The sequence below is a fragment of the Falco cherrug genome, chromosome 12, assembly GCF_023634085.1.
Source record: "Falco cherrug isolate bFalChe1 chromosome 12, bFalChe1.pri, whole genome shotgun sequence".
NCBI classification, from domain to species: Eukaryota; Metazoa; Chordata; class Aves; order Falconiformes; family Falconidae; genus Falco; species Falco cherrug.
Window position 1 is genome coordinate 31,304,761 of NC_073708.1, and position 6,059 is coordinate 31,310,819.

At 43.1% G+C, this 6,059-nt stretch overlaps 1 long non-coding RNA gene across 1 annotated transcript; it reads right to left on the minus strand.

The window, feature by feature from the left end:
• Positions 1-494: 494 nt before the first annotated feature.
• On the minus strand, positions 495-5,800 carry LOC114016180 (uncharacterized). Its single transcript, XR_008734815.1, has 3 exons — positions 5,712-5,800; positions 2,828-2,953; positions 495-1,425 (listed from the first exon to the last, which is right to left on the minus strand). It is a non-coding gene; the product is annotated as an uncharacterized LOC114016180 (long non-coding RNA).
• Between the last annotated feature and the right edge of the window lie 259 nt (positions 5,801-6,059).

Sequence of the window (6,059 nt, forward strand, 5' to 3'; positions counted from 1 at the left end):
CTCACAGGGCGCTCCAGGAAGCCTGATAAAAGCGTTACTGATATTACCCGTAAAGATCTTCAATTTCCTTGAAGAGATGAGAGTAGGAAGAAGAGAAAGAAAGGTCCAGGCCTGCTGACAACATGACAGGCAGATGAATAAAGCTGGCTCCTTCTTCCCCATCAGTGTTTTCAGCCCAGAAATAGAAGAACCCATCAATTGCAGCCCATCAGAAGCCGTGCTCAGGACCGTGCATGCAATGAGACCGCAGCACTGATGGCAGCAGAAGGGGACAATGCAGATTAGTGCAGGTCCTGCCGCTAACGATTCTGGTGAGGGCAGTCATGCTGTGAGCACCGGGCAGCAAGGCTGTGATAAATGACCGGGAGATAATGGCAAGGTGTTCTGCAGCATTGCCCAAGGGGTCAGCCCCTTCCTCCTCCACCCGCAGGGCTTTTAACAGCAGGTCACCGTTCTTGGCAGGAGGTGTCGATAATGGAGTGGATCACTAGCTCCAGCGCAAAGGGGGAAGATAAAACCACTTTACAGAATGCTTTAAAGAAGAAGCCATCTAGCTGGAAAGCATCTGTCAAAAAATAAGGCAGTGCTGGAGGAGAGAGCCCTGTACACATGCGTAGCCTTGACAAAATTGCTCAGGGTAGAGGCACTAGAAATGAGGCCCTGAATCATTTTATTGCACAGTAAACAACTCAGTGTCTCCGTTACCGGCAACATTTGGAAATGAGCCTTTTTACACGGCAGACTTTCAGCAGCCAGCTCCTGGGGGCAAGCATGGGGAGGTCTTGTAAGTAAATTATGAGAGCAGGAAAGGGGCTGAAGGTTGCATGACATTGCCCCAGATCAGTGTCTGGGGGGGAAACAAAATAAAAAAGTTTCTGCCTATTTGGCTGAAAAGCAACAGGGACAGACCTGGTGATGGCAGTTCCCCATCCTTCCTCTTACTGGTGTCTCAGCCTGCGTTTCCTTGGTGGGGAGAAAGTAAATTTGGGAAAAGTTATTTGTAGAGAGGAAAGATAAACTGGGCGATGTTTTTCATGGAAGTGGAAAATTCAGCAGAATTAAACTCGATCCTTGGAAGAAGACAAACGTTTGAAAACCCAGCCCAAATACTGAAGTTACAGTAGCTGACCCACAGAGAGGAAGAATCATTTTGTGGTTAAGGCACTTCACTATGATCTGAAAAATCTGGGTTTAATTCCATTAGCCACAACCTCCCTGCATGCTCTTGGACAAATAATTTAATATCTTTTTGCCGAGCTTACTCTGTAAAATGAGGGTGACAGCTCTTCCTTTTCAAACAGACAGTCCTTACCATGAAGACTTTGCAGTCACAACTAGGTGGATTGAAGCAACAAGTTTCATGAGCGCATCACCTTGATAACGATGACAGCGTTTTATCCTCTTCCATGGAAGAAGCTGAATTCCCTGCTTGAAAGCAGAATATTATATCCACAATCCACTCTTCTTCGTGGGTCAGGATTTGAAACTAATTTCTGTATTAAAAAAGATGAATCACTGCACAAAAACAGCTTAATTAGCTTTGTAGACAGCCAGTGCGAGTACAGAATACCCCAAGCGAGGGTCCTCTCCAGCCAAATACCGTCCTTTAGGGAACTTGGCATTCCTTCCAGGCTGTGTGTCAAGGAGACTGAGCAACTTTACATCAACACAACATGGATTTTCCTTCTACCAAACTACTCTGCAATCTGTAATTTTTAACCTCACAAGTTTGAGATTGTACCTTAACATTTGCAGGAAGCAGATGGCTTCTGCATACTGCCAACCTGTTGTTACAAAAGCATCTTCCAAGAATTGTTTTCTACCCACAGTCGCTAACCATAATTAACCTTTCACATGATTTAATAAACAGGAAAAAATATTTGCCATCTCATATTAATAAAGAGAGCTCTTCAGGACATCCCCCCTCCCCCTCACCCCACCCCTTCTAGAACATAGAAGCTGCGGTAATTTTTTTGTGTACCTATTTTATCGCCTTTCAAACTATTTAGGGATGCAGCTTACCTAGGCAGATTAAAGCTGTGAAGGACAGCATAATAATGGATGCACAGAGCACCTTCTGGCACAGCAAAAAAATGACCTCTTATTTGAGGAAGAAACAGCAAGACCGAGTGAGAAGAGTGACTGCTAAGCCTGGGGCAGAGATGGAGAGCAGAGCTCACTGACAGCCCCAGTGATACCAAGGCAGCCAGCTACATTTTACACCTTTCCCACACTCATAATTTTAATGCCTCTCAGAGTTTTAAGTGATAATAATACAGTCCTGTAGTGCTTCAACCTTTTTTATATTCAGAAACTTTACTGACTGGTGATTTTTGGATGGAGGGTTTTCTCTCTATACACACCACAGTGACAGATACCACCAAAGTGCCTAGGAGAGAGCTAAGTGCAAAGTGGTATTATTACCATGATTTCACTAATGAACAAAAATGAAGATGTTGGCTAAGACTTTCCCTTCCCCCATATTATGGGGGAAATTAAATGACAGACATAAGTAAAGAGTTGGCATGGGGGAACAAAGTACGTCTCTCAGTTCCTGATGGGTAGTTGCTTTGGCTTAGGACATCAAAGGCTTTCTGAAGAGCTGAAACTATAAAGGAAATATTCTCTTGGCTTAACCGATTTCCATAATGGGGATTAGGGAACAATCTCCCTGCTAGGACAGGAGGACTTCTTTTTTAATTAATGTTTCTCGTGACTGTTGAGTGCTCATCATCCATTAGTATGATAATGCACCCTTGAAATTACAAATACAATTATGGTGATAACTGCTCGGCTATAAAAAAATAAAATAAAATCATATACATACGAAGACTGAGCTGCAGCCCAGGAATCGATTCCAGGAAACATCCCCAGGTTTTCTGTTTTGTCTCTGGTGTTGCTGGTACAGTGGAGTTCACCGAATGGCGTTTTGTCCCCGTTTGCTATCGATATGCTGCCAAGATTAAAATGGATCAGCTTGAATTAAGATGGATACACATCAAATTAATGCAAGCCTAAGGAGACTGACTTTGCAGCTGAAAACCAAAAATGGACAAATAATTCAAAAAAAAAAAGGTTTTGTTTTCTGAGGCTAGGAATTAAACAAGCAAACCCAAAGATCTCAGAGAGGCAAGTCTTTCTTTTTTACTAAGGATAAAAACTCTGTATTTACAAATATAATATGCACCTGGAATCCACCAAGCAGTTGCAGTGTTTTCTCTGAATCCTGTTACCATCTCAGATGACTGATATATTTGCTTGCCCAGAATACAGCAGAAAACCACCATTCTCTTAAAGCTTCCATTTCTTTCATCATTTTCAGTAATTAATTCTGCAGTTATAGTAGATTGTGGGTACACCCCTTCCTCTGTTTCCTTTTGTGATAATTTTGTTCTAGTCTTGGATTAGAGAATTTTTTTTTACTGTTCTTAGATTTTTCTCTAGATTAGAACAGTTTTTTTTCAAACATATTCCTATTTAAAAAAAAAATCATCATTATTTTCCTCCAGAGGCTGTCATCACAGTATGCACATTGTGATATCAACAAAAGTTTAAAAAATGTGCACGTGGCTTTCACTTTTGTAGATCTCAGCGAGATACAGGGTAGAAGAAACACGGGATCAGTAATCTTTTAGATAATATCTTATCTTTTTGCATGGTACCTTAAGATGCCCTCTCCAGCTCTGAAGATTCAGAAGTTCAGTGTTGCTGTTGTCCTCGGAGAGCACTTTACTTTATTAAGCCCCAAGCCCAGTTTACAAAGTCTGACCAATTGAATTTAATTTTCTTTTTTTTCCTTTATTTTCCAGTTCAGTTTAAGAATCAGGCTGAGGTTTACCCTTTGACGTTCTGAATTTCCTTTTCCCTGGCTAGTGTCTCAATTTTATTACTATTTTAATATAAAGGGGTTTTCTTGCTGTTGTTTCTTGTTTTGCCTTTTTGGTTTGTTTAGCTCTTTTCTTTTCTTTTTTTCTTTTTTTTTTTTTTTTTCTTTTTCCCTACAGGATGGGTTAAACAGTCACTCTGAGCACTTTTTGGATACATTGGATTCAGCCCAAATCCACGGGACAAACATTTTGCTGCCACAAGAGCCCCGAGGATCTATAATCTGCGGCTCCTTTCACTACCCTGGCAGCCGTTTCAAGTCAGGACGTGTTTGATGGGTTTTTTGGGAGAACACGTTTTCATTCAAGAGATGTTACAGCAAAATTTGAGCAAGGTCTGCGGTGGTCTGTGTCCGAAGGCAACAAAGCCAGCTTTCTCCTCCGGTTTGGGTTTCTTTTCAACACTTACCAACTTTGTCTCACAACACCCTTGAGGAGGCAAATGCGCTTTTTGTTCCTTTATTAACAGGCGAGGGAACTGGGACATTACAATCCCAGTTTTGCAGTAGGAGGCAGCCCTGGGGGGATGCCTCAGCGGGGTGAAGCGCGGGGTTTGGGGGGGATGCTCTGGGTGTCCCTCAGCCCCTGCTCACGTTACCCACCCTAACCTCTTCTCACAAATTTATCCCCCCAAAACTGAGAGTCACAAAGCTTTGGAGTGCTGCTTTGGTGGGAAGGCAAGGATTTATCTGTTGCTACCACCTTTGCAGAATTATTTTTTGTTCCTTCCCAGACTGCACGTGGCCCTGCCATCGCTGCTACCCCTCACCAGTTTTAAGGCATTTATTTCTACAGGTCCCCGTGGAGGAAATGGACTCTTTTTATCCTGTATTGCAGATGGCAGCTACGAGAGAGGAAGGGTTATGTCACTTGCCCAGGTTCACCCTGGAAGTCTTTCGCAGAGATTTGCACCCTGGTCTCCAACCTCACGCTACAGTTAGTGACCATTGCTCCTGTCCTCGCTGGCTCTGCTTCAACCTCTCTTCTCTCAAAGCAGGGATAACGACCATTGCCATTGTTCACCATTTTATCATGAATCTCATGGTATTTCATTAATTTTTTTAAAACCTCCCTTTCTTTGAAATGGTTTGAGGCTGTTGGAAACTCCACTTTTATTAAAAGGAAAATTAAGTTACGGACAAAAGGCTGAAGCAGAAAGACTAGAAACTGTAATGCTAACTGAAACAATTCAACATTTTTTAAAAAAGTCTGCTGCTCTGAGGGTCATCTCATGATTTACATGGAGTGACTCATGATTTTCCAGCACAGTTGCTGGGCAGACCTTAAAGATCACTGCCTATGTGGGAATACTAATTTTAAAAAGCATTCGTCTCCTCATCAGATGTTGAGTAGCATAGCGCATTTTCATTTTTCCTGCACATTAGCCAAATTAAATCAAAATAAATATCAATGAAAATATTGCACAGGACATAAAACCCCATCCATTTGTGCTCCATCCATATGCTGCTTTTATGAGACGCTGGGTTTCACTCCTGGCTCCAGCTCTCCACTGCCAGCCTCGAGAGCGCAGCAAGGCGCGGAGTCCCCGATGTGCTTTAGGCATTCATCCCTCAAATACTGCACCCCAGGGCCTGCCTGCATTTTTGTTCTCACCACATCTTCGCCAGGCTTATTTCTGCCTGCCGGCAGTAGCCGTGGCCAGGCTAATGCCTGCCAGCCCAGCTCCAGTCCCTGCCACCGGCTAAGGCTGCACTACCGCTGTGGGATCAGCTGTAAGGTGCATTTCTGCCAGCAAAAAGTACAGTTGCTAAAAGGTGCTTTGTTCATTAATTATTTTAGGGTGGTTTGGGCAAAGCAGATACTTACGTGACCGGGAAGTTGTTTCTTAGGGATGCTGGCATGTTCACACCAGGGTCCCTCACTCTACAGCTGCATCAGAGATGCTGCCGTTCCCGGTGTGCGTTCAACCTGCCTGCAAAGCAAAGCACAAAACACCCGCTCAAGAAATCATAAAACAGAACTCAGGATTTAAAACTGCAACCAATTTGCATCGGCTCAGGAGCAAGAACAGTGATTTCTGCTTTTAAAACTGGTGCAGTTTAAGGTCATGTGATTACAGCTTGCACATTTTCCCCTCTCATTATTATTTAGCTCCCTCATTTGAATGCTCAGGTTTGAGGGAAGGGGGATTGCTTGGAAATTACACACGCAGCC